General features: G+C 45.8%; 1 pseudogene; it reads right to left on the bottom strand.

Moving 5' to 3' along the window:
• Positions 1–9,553: 9,553 nt before the first annotated feature.
• The window catches only part of LOC136626623 (uncharacterized), a 39,645-nt pseudogene continuing 32,735 nt past the window's right edge, over positions 9,554–16,463 (bottom strand).

The following is a 16,463-nucleotide window of genomic DNA, read 5'->3' as shown; positions in this document are numbered from 1 at the left end:
ATTTCACCTTTACCGACACTACAAGAGAGACCCCCCACCATCCCCCCGCCACGGCCCACTTAATCCTGGCCACATTCCGAAAACCAACAAAATAAAACCGCGCTACTAGGTCTGCAGTCACCACCACATTACCACCAACGCGGTTACTGTTAAGGTACATATTACCAGTCTGACTGGGGCATGCAGAGACACCTTGACAGAATGAATAGTGTGTGACACATAGGTTCCCCATTGCTATGCCCACGTGTGCAGCTCCTGATGGCGGTGGCACAGGATTCTATTTCTCATTGCTTCTGTACAGCATTGTGGGCTATCGCCCCGCCACTTTTAAAGAGGGTCGCTGCCTAGCCGTGCCAACCTCTGCAGTGTGTGCCTGCGGTTCCTCCTCATGGCAGACGCACTTCTAAATAGACATGAGGGTGGTGAGGCATTAGGGCAGCTGAAGGCTGCGCAGGGACACTTTGGTGTGCGCTGTGGGGGGGAGGGGGGGGCGGTTGGGCAGCATGTAAACCAGGAGAAGTGGCAGTGGAGTGTCATGCAGGCAGTGATTGTGCTTTGTTGGAGGTAGTGTGGTGCTTAGCTAAGGTATGCATTGCTAATGAGGGCTTTTCAGAAGTAAAAGTTTTTGGGAGGGGGGGGGGCCCACTCTTGCCGCTATTGTGGCTTAATAGTGGGACCTGTGAACTTGAGATGCAGCCTAACATGTAGCCCCTCGCCTGCCCTATCCGTTTCTGTGTCATTCCCATCACTTTCTTGAATTGCCCAGATTTTCACACAAGGAAACCTTAGCGAGCATCGGCGAAATACAAAAATGCTCGAGTCGCCCATTGACTTCAATGGGGTTCGTTACTCGAAACGAACCCTTGAGCATCGCGAAAAGTTTGTCCCGAGTAACGAGCACCCGAGCATTTTGGTGCTCGCTCATCTCTAGTCAGCACATATGGCTGAATACAAAGTATCAATATTTTATTTATACATATGAAAATTAAAAAAAAAACAGTTAAAACATACGCAGGAGGCGATGCCAACTGAATGAGCAGGGACAGGGTGGGGCAATTCAATTGCAATACATATGTTTGCAGTGAGGGATCAGCAATGTTCAAGTTACCTTTACTTGAACTCCATGTTTTTAATTGACTTTTTATATTTTAAAAATATTTTTTATTTGATTTACAAACATTTTTTTAAGACAAAGGCTGGCTTCACACGGCCGTGACGGGCTCCACCGCGGAATTCCGCGGTGGAGCCCGTCACGGCGCCCCCCAGAGACCCAAATACTTACCTGCGGATTCCATTGACAGCAATGGGAGCCGTCCGCGCGTACACCCGCAGCAGATAGAACATGCCGCGGGTGAGGTAGGGTGATTTCACGGTGCGGAATTCTGCGGTGGAATTCCGCACCGTGAGCATTGAGCTATTAGGTTCAATAGAATCTAATAGACGTGGGCAACACAGCGGATATCCGCCGCGTATTACGGAGCGGAAATCCATCCGTGGGAAAGAGCCCTTAGAGTTGTATGAAGGATTTCTTGCAAGATACATTGTATATTCAAAAAAAAAACCATTCTGCTCAACTGATAAGCATCTGTGTCATTGCAATCATAGTACAGAAGGGGATCAGAGTTACAGCATATCTTGCATAATATTTGTTAAATCCAGGTGATTTAGGATATAAATTGAATAACTTAACTCAACATTGTAACAACAACACATCAAAACCGGGGGTTCCCATTGTTATTGAATTTGTCCAATTTGTTATTAGATCTCGTATAGATTTTTTCATAGGTATAATGATTGGCCATCATGTCTATTAATTCTTTCAGATTTGGGACGACACAGGATTTCCTGAAAATCATTGGCCATCAATGAGGGATGTCTGGCTCCTCTTATATTAGTGATGTCTGTCAGCCTCCTGCGATATTAGTGAGGGGCGTCAGGTTCCTGTGATATCAGTAAGGGCTGTCAGGCTCCGGTGATATCAGTGAGTGGTGTCAGGCTCCTGTGGTATCAGTAAGGGGTGTCAGGCTCCTGTGGTATCAGTGATGGGTGTCAGACTCCTGTGATATCAGTGAGTGGTGTCAGGCTCCTGTGATATTAGTGAGAGGTGTCAGGCTCCTGTGATATCAGTGAGGTATGTCAGGCTCCGGTGATATCAGTGAGGGCTGTCAGGCTCCTGTGATATCAGTGAGGGTTGTCAGGCTCCTGTGATATCAGTGAGGTATGTCAGGCTCCGGTGATATCAGTGAGGGCTGTCAGGCTCCTGTGATATCAGTGAGCAGTGTCAGGCTCCTGTGATATCAGTGAGGGGTGTCAGGCTCCTGTGATATCAGTGAATGGCGTCAGGCTCCTGTGATATCAGTGAGGGCTGTCATGCTCCTGTCATATCAGTGAGGGGTGTCAGGCTCCTGTGATATCAGTGAGGGGTGTCCGACTCCTGTGATATCAGTGAAGGGTGTCAGGCTCCTGTGATATCAGTAAGGGGTGTCAGGCTCCTGTGATATCAGTGAGGGGTGTCTGGCTCCTGTCATATCAGTGAGGGGTGTCAGGCTCCTGTGATATCAGTGAGGACTGTCATGCTCCTGTGATATCAGTGAATGGCGTCAGGCTCCTGTGATATCAGTGAGGGCTGTCATGCTCCTGTCATATCAGTGAGGGCTGTCAGGCTCCTGTGATATCACTGAGTGGCGTCAGGCTCCTGTGATATCAGTGAGGGGTGTCATGCTCCTGTGATATCAGTGAGGGGTGTCAGGCTCCTGTGATATCAGTGAGGGGTGTCAGGCTCCTGTGATATCAGTGAGGGGTGTCAGGCTCCTGTGATATCAGTGAGGGGTGTCAGGCTCCTGTGATATCAGTGAGCGGTGTCAGGCTCCTGTGATAACATTGTGGGGTGTCAGGCTCCTGTGATATCAGTGAGAGGTGTCAGGCTCCTGTGATATCAGTGAGGGTTGTCGGGCTCCTGTGATATCAGTGAGGGATGTCGGGCTCCTGTCATATTAGTGAGGGGTGTCAGGCTCCTGTGGTATCAGTGAGGGGTGTCAGGCTCCTGTGATATCAGTGAGGGGTGTCGGGCTCCTGTCATATTAGTGAGGGGTGTCAGGCTCCTGTAATATCAGTGAGGGGTGTCAGGCTCCTGTGGTATGAGTGAGGGGTGTCAGGCTCCTGTGATATCAGTGAAGGGTGTCAGGCTCCTGTGATATCAGTGAGGGGTGTCGGGCTCCTGTCATATTAGTGAGGGGTGTCAGGCTCCTGTAATATCAGTGAGTGGTGTCAGGCTCCTGTGGTATGAGTGAGGGGTGTCAGGCTCCTGTGATATCAGTGAGGGGTGTCGGGCTCCTGTGATATCAGAGAAGGGTGTCAGCCTCCTGCGATATTAGTGAGGGGTGTCAGGCTCCTGTGATATCAGTGAGGTGTGTCAGGCTCCTGTGATATCAGTGAGTGGTGTCAGGCTCCTGTAATATCAGTGAGGGGTGTCAGGCTCCTGTGATATCAGTGAGTGGTGTCAGGCTCCTGTGATATCAGTGAGAGGTGTCAGGCTCCTGTGATATCAGTGAGTGGTGTCAGGCTCCTGTGATATCAGTGAGTGGTGTCAGGCTCCTGTGATATCAGTGAGGGATGTCTGGCTCCTGTGATATCAGTGAGGGGTGTCAGGCACCGGTGATATCAGTGAGTGGTGTCAGGCTCTGGTGATATCAGTGAGTGGTGTCAGGCTCCTGTGATATCAGTGAGGGGTGTCAGGCTCCTGTGATATCAGTGAGGGGTGTCAGGCTCCTGTGATATCAGTGAGTGGTGTCAGGCTCCTGTGATATCAGTGAGAGGTGTCAATCTCCTGTGATATTAGAAAGGGGTGTTAGGCTCTGGTAATATCAGTGAGTGGTATTAGGCCCCTGTGATATTATTGTGGGGTGTCAGGCTCCTGTGATATCAGTGAGGGGTGTCAGGCTCCTGTGATAACAGTTAGGGGTGTCAGGCTCCTGTGATATCAGTGAGGGGTGTCAGGCTCCTGTGATATCAGTGAGGGGTGTCAGGCTCCTGTGATATCAGTGAGTGGTGTCAGGCTCCTGTGATATCAGTGAGTGGTGTCAGGCTCCTGTGATATCAGTGAGGGGTGTCATGCTCCTGTGATATCAGTGAGGGGTGTCAGGCTCCTGTGATATCAGTGAGGGGTGTCAGGCTCCTGTGATATCAGTGAGTGGTGTCAGGCTCCTGTGATATCAGTGAGGGGTGTCAGGCTCCTGTGATATCAGTGAGGGGTGTCAGGCTCCTGTGATATCAGTGAGGGGTGTCAGGCTCCTGTGATATCAGTGAGGACTGTTAGGCTCTGTGTTGGTGAAGTGTGGGTCACTTACCTTTTGCTATGGAGATCCCTGCTGTACACTGACAGGTGAAGTTGAGTACCAGGTCCTCTTCTTCCCAGACTCAGTCTCCGCTGCTCACATTTATATTCTCCTTAGAGCAGAGAAGAGATCACGTAGAAATAGAACAGCTCTAGGAATTATCAGATGCTCTGAAATACATTTACCTGAGGAGGGAAGAAATGATTTTATTGTTTGTGTCCTGACAATTGAGTAGTATATTTATAATGTTTTTTTTAGGACTTCTTGTCCTTCTGCTCATAGGAACTTTTCTTATAACACAGATGTAACAATTTGTTTGTTAGTACCAATGGAAACAAGACTACATATGAATGCTTATTGGCACAGTGCTGTAAAAAGTGAACAATATGGGGGGGGGGGGGGGGAGCATGGCCCCCGAACCTGATGGCCGCTTAAGCAGAGAGCTCCATCAGCACGGCACCCTTCCCGGACCTTACAGCTGCTATATTCAGCAGACATGCGGAAAAGTAGCAGGGAAAAGACCAGCGAACAGCAGGGAACCCCTCGCCCTCACAAAAGCCAGACGGAGATGCAGCAATTCTTCAAAGAACGTGACGCTCGTTCTCCCCACCCGGCCTCCAAGATGGCGCCGGCACACAAGGCTGCATCCTCTCACAGTAAGGAGGGAGAGGGAGAGGATTTTTCCGACGGAGAGGACAGAGAGAAGATCTCAAGAGGCTTTATGAGGGAGCACATAAAAAACGCCCTGCACCCAGTAATCTCTGACCTGGCAGAAATAAAGGACGATCTCAAACATTTGGGGTGCAGAGTGGAGGACTTAGAAACATCATCTGCCTCGGTCATCCACCACTCTATTTCCTTATCTAAAGCCCTGAAAGACCAGCATAATCACCTTAACCAAGCAATTTTAATGCAAGAAGACCTAGAGAACCGGAATAGGCGCTCTAACATTCGCATTAAGGGCCTTCCTGAGTCTTGGGCTATGGATATCTTGCACAAAGTGGCTGGTGAGATTTTTCATCTTCTACTGGGCGCCGATAGAGCTAACTCAATCTCTATTGAGCGCATTCACAGGGCGCTTAGACCCCCTTCTCTGCTACAGAAACTCCCAGAGACGTTATATGCAAACTGCTTTCATTCCAAGACGCCTTTGCCATCCTGAAAGCAGCAAGATCCCATATAGACCTAAGATACGGAGATGCTTCCCTCCAAATCTTTCAGGACATGGCCCCATCCACCTTGACAAAACGCCGCCTTCTTCGCCCGTTGCTCAAAGCCCTAAGAGCCAAGGACATAAAGTACGCCTCGTTTTTCCCCTTCGGCCTGGGCATTACCCACAAAGGTCGCAGGCTCACCATCAGATCCCCAGAGGCTCTCTGGGACTGCTGGGCCCTCCTTGAGCTAGACCCAATGGACCTACCTTCCTGGCTCCCTCTCCTGGCTCCCCAGGCTGACTCCTCCTGAGGCTTGGCAACAAGCAAGTACCACCAAATCGCCAAAAAGCAAGATGAAAAAGAATAAGGACGCTATGAATTTGGACTCTTGAATTACCTGCAACCTGACCAGGCTCACACATTAATACTTCAGCAGGGGAGCTTTGATGCGGCTGCCATCATTGTGCTTGGAGGGTAGCCAGCAAGGATTTTCCCTCTCTGACCGTTTAGATTTCTCTGAGGCTCTATTTCCCCATTTGGTAGTAATCATACTTTTACAATGCGCTAACCTATCTGCTCTTCCTCCCCGGAATGTTTGTCTCAGTTATTACTTGTCCTTTAAATTTAAAGGTTCTTATTGGTGCCTACCAGACCAGGCTTCGTGATCAGTGACTGCTCTCTGCTACTTAGCAGTTCTGGTAACCCGTCTCCACCCATAGGCAACCCAGTTGTTTTTAGGTTTGCCTTCAACAGTACCTGTTTTTTCTTGTTTATCTTTTTCTCCGTCAGAAAGTACATTTGTCTACAACCCTCCTTGTGTATATCTCCTTCCTACCCCGTGTCTGCCCTCCCTCCCCATCCTCTCCCAAAACCCCAAATCGCTGGGCTCCCATAATCTTTCAGAGCCTCTCTAACCCCTTCTCTCAGCTAACAATCTCTTTTTGCATCCTCATTGGTAGGCGCCCTACCGCTTCGTCCACCGGAACATCATGTCGGACCTGCTTCGTCTCACCACGTTCAACATACGGGGCCTGAATTCGCCCTCTAAGAGACACCATTTAAGTCTCCTACTAAAACGGTATGGCTCTAGGGTTGTTTTCTTACAGGAGACCCACTTTAAGGGGAGTGGATGTTTATCCCTGCCAGGGAAGCAATTCCCACAAGGGTTCCATAGCTCTCACCCAACGTCATCCTCTAAGGGAGTCTCGATTCTGTTCCATAGATCCGTCACTTTCACCTGCGAGGCCCAGTATGCCGACGAGGAAGGCAGGGTACTATTCTTGAGGGGCACATTTAACAATACTAAATTGACTATAGCAAACCTCTATGCCCCTAATATAGATCAAGTGCCTTGGCTGATTAAACAACTGGAGATTCTCGGGCACTTTGCTACGAGCCCTATTCTCCTGGAAGGGGACTTTAATGTTACTCTTTGCCCATTGTTGGACTCGTCAGTCGGGAGATCACAGGTCTCTCAGATTAGACTGAGGAGATTAGCTCGCAGTCTGGCTGGGCTTGGAGTCGTGGACGCATGGCGATATCGATCCCGTTCTACAAAAGACTACACATACTACTCTTCGGTCCACTCCTCGTTTCAGCGTCTGGACTATATCTTTGTGTCCTCTACCCTCCTACTCTTAGTCCTAAAAGCTAGCATTGACCCCATAACCATTTCTACTGTTCAATCGTTTTTTATTGAAAATTAGCAAGTAACAGAATATACATACATGGAATGAGAAGCCTTCTGTTTTCATGTAATACAGTTCGCTCTTACAAATTCACATGAGATATGTAACATGAAGTATCTTTGACTTGCTATACTGAAACAGTCGTTATAAATTTTTCAAATATAGGTGGTAAGGGAGGGGGGGAAGGGTTGGGGTAGGGGGAGGGAGGGAGAAACAGTAGGGACCATTCCTCTGCATATATTAGAACCAATCTCTCTCTCGTCCGTCTGGAGTGATTTATCTTTCCTATTGTATAAACTGAAGGTCTGTGATATCTTTCAGTTTTTACAGCATTAAATTTGCAGATTCAAGCATAAAATAGTTTATCCAAGGACTCCAATCCTCTTTAAATTTAGGGATTTTGTCTTGTCTGAATGCATAGGTCCTTTCCATCACCACATGCTCTGATATTAAATTAGTCATATCTAGCAAGGAAGGGACCCTTTGGGACCTCCAATTTCTAACTAACAGTAATTTAACAGTAAGGAGGCAATGGGAAATCATCTTTCTGAACCTGGGGGGAAATTCCTCTATCCCCAGCAGGAATAATGCTAATTCAGGTGAAGGATGTGCTTTTATCCCTATGACATTGCTAATAAGTTCAAAGAAGCTTTGCCAGATGGCCCAGATATCCGGGCAGCTCCAAAAAATGTGTAACAGGGAGCCTCTCCTCCCGCATCCTCTCCAGCAATCATCGGGAACCCCCGGGAAGAAATCCGCCAATCTTGCCGGAGATCTGTACCAACGTGTAAGAGTTTTATAGTGGGCCTCCACCAGGGAGGCACATGAGGATGCCCTGTTTGCCCATCGGAGAGCTTTGGTCCAGCGTAAAAATGGAAATGACTTCCCCAAGTCTCGCTCCCAGTTGAGAAGGTATGCTCTTTTTTGCATATTTTGTGCTAAGTTCCCACCTCTGCAGAATATTTCGTATATATCTTTTAAAGGTAATTTATATGGAGGGGGGTCGAATAGAAATCTATATAAGTAGTTAGGTAGATAGATCTCCTGAGATATAGTGGAGGACCACCTTCCTCGAATCAGAGAATACAGAAGAAAATCTCCACTCAGAAGCCCATATTCCTCTTGGAGACATTGAAACGTTTTAGTTTTTGAGCCGTCAATATATCAGACACATTTTTAATACCCTTGGATCTCCAGGTACGTGTATTTATATTATTAGAGCAGAAATCTAATACTTCTAGCGGCATGGGTATTTTTATCCTGGGGGAGTGGTCTTTTGTGAGTTTTACTAGTTGCTTCCAGATATCTATGGCGTTTCTAACCAGTGGGTTCTTCAGCATGACATTGTCTATGTTTATGCTTGATGCTAACAATAGATTTCTGAGGGATTTTCTCCCTAATGAGTTTTGTTCAATATTGGGCCAGCTTATTCCTTCTTGTGGGATACACCATGCCCTTAGTTGGGAAACAATATTTGCTTTATAGTAAGCTTCTAAGTTGGGTACTCCCATCCCTCCATATCTCCTAGGACAATATAGTATTGCCGCGGCCACTCTTGGTCTCTTATTTCCCCAGATGAAGGACATGATCTGGTTTTGCAGGCTCTTAAGCAGCTTGGAGCTGCATTTCAGTGGTATTGTTCTCAGAATATATAATATTTTCGGCAGAACCATCATTTTATATATGACAATTCTGTCTAGCCAAGAGAATTCTGTTCTACTGTAATCATTTAGGCTTTCCCGGATTTCTTCCGTTAGCGACACAATATTTAGGTCCATTGTGTTGCTTATTGGTGAGCTAATTGTTGTGCCCAAATATTGAGTGCCCGACATGTCCCACATAAATGGGAACTCCTGCTTAATCAGTGTTTGGAGCTTAGGGTCGACATTAATTGCTAGGATTTTTGACTTTGTCGGATTTACCTTATAAAGTGAGATCTTCCCAAATTCGGTTAGCAGATCAGAGGCTGCCCAAAGAGACTCCAGTGGGGAGGTCATCATTAGTACTATGTCATCTGCAAATAAACCTATTTTGTGTTGTCTGCATGTCATCGGTACTCCCTTAATCTTCTCACTCATGCGGATTGCCTCTGCTAGGGGCTCCATGGTCAGGATAAACAATGTAGGCGATAGTGGACAGCCTTGCCTGGTGCCATTCGTTATATTGAATGAATTGGAGATAACCCCGTTTACAAGAATGCGAGCAGAGGGGGCCCCATATAGTGCTTGAATAGCTGACAGAATTCCATCTCTAAAGCCCATTTTTCTCAACACAGCGAAGGCATATCCCCAATGTATCCTGTCAAATGCCTTCTCTGCGTCAAGGGTGAGAAGCAAACAGGGCGTGTGGGAATTTTCAGCTTCGCTTACAATATTTATCAAACGTCTCGTCGCATCTGATGCTTGTCTTCCTTTGACAAAGCCTGTTTGGTCACTGTGAATAAGGTCAGGACATATACAGTTAGGGCCAGAAATATTTGGACAGTAACACAATTTTCGCGAGTTGGGCTCTGCATGCCACCGTATTGGATTTGAAATGAAGCCTCTACAACAGAATTCAAGTGCAGATTGTAACGTTTAATTTAAAGGGTTGAACAAAAATATCTGATAGAAAATGTAGGAATTGTACACATTTCTTTACAAACACTCCACATTTTAGGAGCTCAAAAGTAATTGGACAAATAAACATAACCCAAACAAAATATTTTTTTTTCAATATTTTGTTGCGAATCCTTTGGAGGCAATCACTGCCTTAAGTCTGGAACCCATGGACATCACCAAACGCTGGGTTTCCTTCTTCTTAATGCTTTGCCAGGCCTTTACAGCCGCAGCCTTCAGGTCTTGCTTGTTTGTGGGTCTTTCCGTCTGAAGTCTGGATTTGAGCAAGTGAAATGCATGCTCAATTGGGTTAAGATCTGGTGATTGACTTGGCCATTGCAGAATGTTCCACTTTTTTGCACTCATGAACTCCTGGGTAGCTTTGGCTGTATGCTTGGGGTCATTGTCCATCTGTACTGTGAAGAGCCTTCCGATCAACTTTGCAGCATTTGGCTGAATCTGGGCTGAAAGTATATCCCGGTACACTTCAGAATTCATCCGGCTACTCTTGTCTGCTGTTATGTCATCAATAAACACAAGTGACCCAGTGCCATTGAAAGCCATGCATGCCCATGCCATCACGTTGCCTCCACCATGTTTTACAGAGGATGTGGTGTGCCTTGGATCATGGGCCGTTCCCTTTCTTCTCCAAACTTTTTTCTTCCCATCATTCTGGTACAGGTTGATTTTTGTCTCATCTGTCCATAGAATACTTTTCCAGAACTGGGCGGGCTTCTTGAGGTGTTTTTCGGCAAATTTAACTCTGGCCTGTCTATTTTTGGAATTAATGAATGGTTTGCATCTAGATGTGAACCCTTTGTATTTACTTTCATGGAGTCTTCTCTTTACTGTTGACTTAGAGACAGATACACCTACTTCCCTGAGAGTGTTCTGGACTTCAGTTGATGTTGTGAACGGGTTCTTCTTCACCAAAGAAAGTATGCGGCGATCATCCACCACCGTTGTCTTCCGTGGACGCCCAGGCCTTTTTGAGTTACCAAGCTCACCAGTGAATTCCTTTTCTTTCAGAATGTACCCGACTGTTGATTTTGCTACTCCAAGCATGTCTGCTATCTCTCTGATGGATTTTTTCTTTTTTTTCAGCCTCAGGATGTTCTGCTTCACCTCAATTGAGAGTTCCTTTGACCGCATGTTGTCTGGTCAAAGCAACAGCTTCCAAATCCAAAACCACACACCTGGAATCAACCCCAGACCTTTTAACTACTTAATTGATTACAGGTTAACGAGGGAGACGCCTTCTGAGTTAATTGCAGCCCTTAGAGTCAATTGTCCAATTACTTTTGGTCCCTTGAAAAAGAGGAGGCTATGCATTACAGAGCTATGATTCCTAAACCCTTTCTCCGATTTGGATGTGGAAACTCTCATATTGCAGCTGGGAGTGTGCACTTTCAGCCCATATTATATATATAATTGTATTTCTGAACATGTTTTTGTAAACAGCTAAAATAACAAAACTTGTGTCACTGTTCAAATATTTCTGGCCCCAACTGTATCTAGCAATCTCAATGCAAGAATTTTTGCGTAAATTTTGGTATCACTATTTAGTAGTGATATGGGTCTAAAGTTTGCGGGGTTGGCCGTGTCCTTACCAGGTTTAGGGATTGTTACAATATTTGCCTGGAGCATTTCTGAGGGGAGAGTACCCCTGGTCATTGCTTCATTAAATAGATTTCTCATGTGGATTAACAACTGGGTTTTATACAATTTATAATATTCATTTGAGAAACCGTCTGGGCCAGGGGCTTTATCTTTTTTGGATTTTTCGATAGTTTGTAGGATTTCTCTAGAGGTGATGGGGGAGTTGAGTTCTTCAAGCTGCCCTTCCTTCAGTTTAGGGAGCTAAATAGAGGCTAGGAAGTTATTAATAGTTGCTTCTGATGACCCCATAACCATTTCTGATCACGCTCCAGTGCATGTTAAACTCCGCCCTTCTCAGACCCTCCCCCCCCCCCCCCGGGAGTGGAGATGGAGATTAAACCCTTCACTGCTGGACTCAGAGAGTGACAAAGAAGAAATCAATTCTCTTTTAGTAGACTACTTCCAACTCAACAAAACGCCCGACCTGACAATCCCATTGGTGTGGGAGGCCCATAAGGCCTTCTCCAGAGGCCTGTTGATCGCCTTAGGCACAAGAGTCAAGAAAAAGCAACAGTTTGAGATTGACGAAAAACTCCAACAAATTGCTAAATAGAACAAGCCGTTAAATCCTCCCAAAACAAAATAAAGCTCGACGAACTAATCGCCCTCAGGAAAGACCTTAGACTATGCCTAGACACCAAATTTTATAAGAAGCATCTCCATCTCAAACACACAGTCTATGCCCAAGGAAACAAAGGCAGTAAATTTATGTCCATGCTTATCAAAAAGGCCCGCTCTAGAAATTTTATCAAATCTATCAAAACTCCCTCGGGTTTCACGGTCAAACGACACAGGACATAGCCAAAGAATTCCAGACCTTCTATTCTCAGCTGTGCAACCTTAAGGAAATAACTACCCCGGAGGCCACCAATACCGCCAGAGACCAGATTAACGCCTTTTTAAAAGAGCTGAAACTCTTCATGATTGGAAACGCAGAGGCTGACGTGCTGCTGACCCCTTTCACTACACGAGAAATTGAAGACTTACTTGCCTCATGCCCGCCTGGGAAAAGCCCTGGCCCAGACAGCTTCCCACTAATCTATTATAGATCATTTAAACATACCTTAATCCCTCAGCTCAGAGAGCTCTTTAATTCCTTACTTCAGGGCTCCCCTCTTCCGAAACAGGCACAAGAAGCCCATATAACCCTAGTACAAAAAGAAAATACTCGGAGGTGTGTGGAAGCTACAGGCCAATTTAGTTAATTAACTTCGACGCGAAGCTCTGTGCGAAGCTCCTAGCTAAAAGGCTGGAATTACACCTCCCTATCTTAATCAACATAGAACAAACTGGCTTTGCAGAGAGAAGAGAGGGCAAAGACAACTGTCTACGATTACTGCACGCATCGAGATTTGCCCAGACTCACAGTATCCCCCTAGCTTTAGTAAGCACAGATGCTGAAAAAGCATTCGATAGGGTGGATTGGCTTTATATGGAATTGGTCCTGTTGCACTTCGGCATACCTCCGAGGTTTGTGTCAGCCATATTCTCCCTATACGCTATGCCCTTCGCCAGAATTAAAATTAACGACTCTCTATCTCCCCCCTTTAACATCAAAAACGGCACTCGCCAGGGCTGCCCTCTCTCCCCATCCCTTTTCATCCTAACACTAGAACCCTTTCTACAAAAGATCAGGGAGGGCACTGAGATTCAGGGACTGAAATTTAATAGAGACAAACTGTCCTTGGCTGCTTTTGCCGACGATATTGTCTTCCTGATAACAAACCCGGAAATCGGGCCTACCCAGATTGGTCAAACTTCTGGAAGAATTTGGCACCCTGTCTAATCTCAAAACCAATTTTGCTAAGTTCATTGTCCTCAACGTCTCTATCCCATCTCCCCATCGCAAAGTTATAAGACCTTGCATCCCCTTTGCCTGGTCTGAATCTCGGTTTGATTTTTTAGGCGTAAAAATCACCAAAAGGACAGAAGACCTTTATTCTGCTAATTTTGTTCCCCTCCTGACTAACGGTAAAACCCTTGTGCGTGCCTATGACCTGCCTTTTATTTCTTGGCTAGGCAGAAAAAATGTTCTAAAATCTTACGTGCTTCCGGTGATCCTTTATCAGATCCGCCTCCTCCCGATACACCTCCCTGGCAGTTTCTTTAAAGCTCCCAGAACAATATTCTCAGGGTATGTATGGAAAAGGAGAAGACCTAGATTAGCTAATTGCCTCCTGGTGAAGAGGCTCGATGAGTGTGGCATCGGTATGCCTTGTGTCCATGACTTCTATCTAGCCTCCGAACTACACTACTGGATGGAGTTAGCACTCCCAAGTAGAGACGGCTTATTTTCTCTATGGCTGAGAAGACCTTCGGTCCGTCCCTCAGAGAGGATCTGTGGTACCCCGACAAGAGCGGCTTAAGAAGGGCTAGGGAGGACCCCCTACTCAAAGGCCCATTCGAGGCCTGGAACGCAATGAGAGAGTCCCTGGCACCCTCTCCATCTCCATGTGCTCCTCTTTGTTCTCTCTACAGAGTCCTGGACCTATCTTTAGACCCTTGCTCAGCCAGTATCTGGAAAATCTTTAAGGATAAAAAAATTAGTGACATCCAGGTCTTGGCACACAGACCTCCCACCGAAATAGTCCAGAAGCTATTGCCTAACCAGACACTACCTTTACTCCAGTCCACCCACATAACAAATGTACTCCGGGATTTCTTCTCCCAATTTAAATCCACTAGACCAAAATCCATCTTTGAGGCAGTCTTAATGGGGAGTAATGAGACCAATAGAAAAATAGCTTTCCTACGCAAACACTATATTTCTCCCCCCCCCCCCCCCCATCCTCTAAACCTGCCTTCCTAACCTCATGGGAGAGAGAACTTCACATTTCTCTCTCCCAGAGTGACACCAAGATTATACTGAAGACGGCCTTTGGCCTCTCCCCCTGTGTCACCTCCCAGGAGTGCCATTATAAACTTCTGGCAAGGTGGTATAGGACTCCTCAGTGGCTATTCGATCATGCACTGGCCCTGCACAGAGGGAATGTGGTGGAAATGCTCGCTTATCTCCTCTTACTGAACCGATGTGGAGAGAGTTCTGAAGAAGCTGTCTCCAAACCCTAAGCTCTCCACTGAACTGGTTCTCCTGTGGAAGCCTACCTCCGCCTTCCACCCCCTCAAACACAAACTCTTAGCCTTCCTCATCGACGCGGTCAAGGCACTTATCCCATTACTTTGGCGTCAACAAACCTCTCCGTCCTTGTCACATTGGGGGGATAGAGTTGACCTTCTTGCTAATCTTGAAGAAATAGTCAGCTGGTCAAACGATACCCATGACAAATACCAAAAAACCTGGAGTCTGTGGCGCTCGTTGAGGAACAAATTCTAAACCTACCGAGCTAGAGAGGCCCCTGCCTGATGGGCGTGCTGAGATGAAGTGGGTTTTAAGAGATACTTCCTCCTCTGACTCCCTACATTAGACGAGCCAGCCCCACGCCTCTCAGGCTATGGGCAGACACCTTAACAATTATTGGAGCCTACGTTCCACCCCTCCAAGCCCCTTTAATCCCCTTCTACCCCCACCCCTACCCTATACAACCCCCCCCCCCCCCCCCGTCTGTCTGGTCTGTCTTGTCTGTCTGTTTTCTTGTTGCTGTTCATCTTTATTGCTGTCCGGGTTGGTCCTGACAGGGCAATCGGCCCAGGAACTGCGGATCGTAACCCTCCCCGAGATGAGCATTCTGGTTTGCAATATTCCACACTATTTGTAATACGATTGATATCCTGCTTAAATATTGTGACTTCATTTGTATGTTTTAATTTAAATATAAAAATTCCAATAAACACTGATTTAAAAAAAAAAAAAGTGAACAATATGCCCCACTTATTATAAACTAGCTGATATACCCGGCTTCGTCTGAGTTAATTTGGTACTGGTGTTTATCTGGTGTTCACACGGAAAATCTTATAAAGTTGTCGTTATTCTAGAGATACTGAGGAAAAAAAATATGTTCACCATTTTGCATGGTTCATTGCGTTACCCAGGAAAACCACGTGGAGGTAACCATGCGACGTTTCCTTTATATAAAATAAAAAATTAAATAAAAAAAATTTGTGAAAAACAAATAAGAAAACAATAGAATTTTAAAAGGAAATAATAATTCCTCGTTAAAACTAAAAAGGTAGTTTTTGTTGTAAATAACAAATATGAATGTAAAATACTAAACTTAGGAATGTAACTCTCATCATAGGTAAGGTTAAGACTTTGCTTAAAAGAAACATTTAAAACCACATTTTTCATAAATTTTACAAATAGAAAACAAATAATGGTATTAAGTGGTGAGGGCCTCTTTGTCACCCCCAGGAGACAGTATGAACAGGTTACTTGGCTGGCCGATTCGAGAACACGCCACATAGAACTGGCCATGAGAGAAACAGCCCTGTCTCACATCTATACCTGCCTTTGTTAGTGACTGCCCCTGTGACTTGTTAATAGTCATGGCGAAACACAATTTAATGGGAAATTGAAGCTGCTTAAATTCAAAAATGTAGTCTGAAGGGATTATAGGTATCCGTGGAATAAACACTGTTTCACCTTCACTGCAGCCTGTGAACACAGTCGCCTCAATAACATTCGTCCGCAGTGTCTTTATTTGCAGCCTTGTTCCATTACAGTTTTGGAGGGTTCAAATTCCGTAACAACATTATGGGTGCTCTGACTTTGAGAGTAAGGCGGTGAGCTGGCATTCCTGGCAGCTCCAGTGTATTAAGAAACTCAACAGGATAGTTGACAGCATCATCACTGTTCAGAACTGAGTCAATCGACTTGTAAACAGTCTCCCTTCCACCAAGACGTTCTAACAAACAATGATTTAACTCCGAGGCAGAAGCATTTGTAGGCGTTAACAATGCTCTTTCTCGTAGCCAAGAGGCAGGTTTCTGTCTGAGGTGTTTAATGTCAGGATATATTTCTGCTATGAGACTGTCTACAGAGTCGACAGTAGTACACAGGTTTGGTGGGATCTTAAGGATGCTATGGATGTTGTTAAGATCTCCATTGCCTATTTTTAACAGAAGATGAGCAAA

Source organism: Eleutherodactylus coqui, chromosome 1 (assembly GCF_035609145.1).
Source record: "Eleutherodactylus coqui strain aEleCoq1 chromosome 1, aEleCoq1.hap1, whole genome shotgun sequence".
Taxonomy (NCBI): domain Eukaryota; kingdom Metazoa; phylum Chordata; class Amphibia; order Anura; family Eleutherodactylidae; genus Eleutherodactylus; species Eleutherodactylus coqui.
This window is presented reverse-complemented; position numbering and strand designations above follow the sequence as displayed.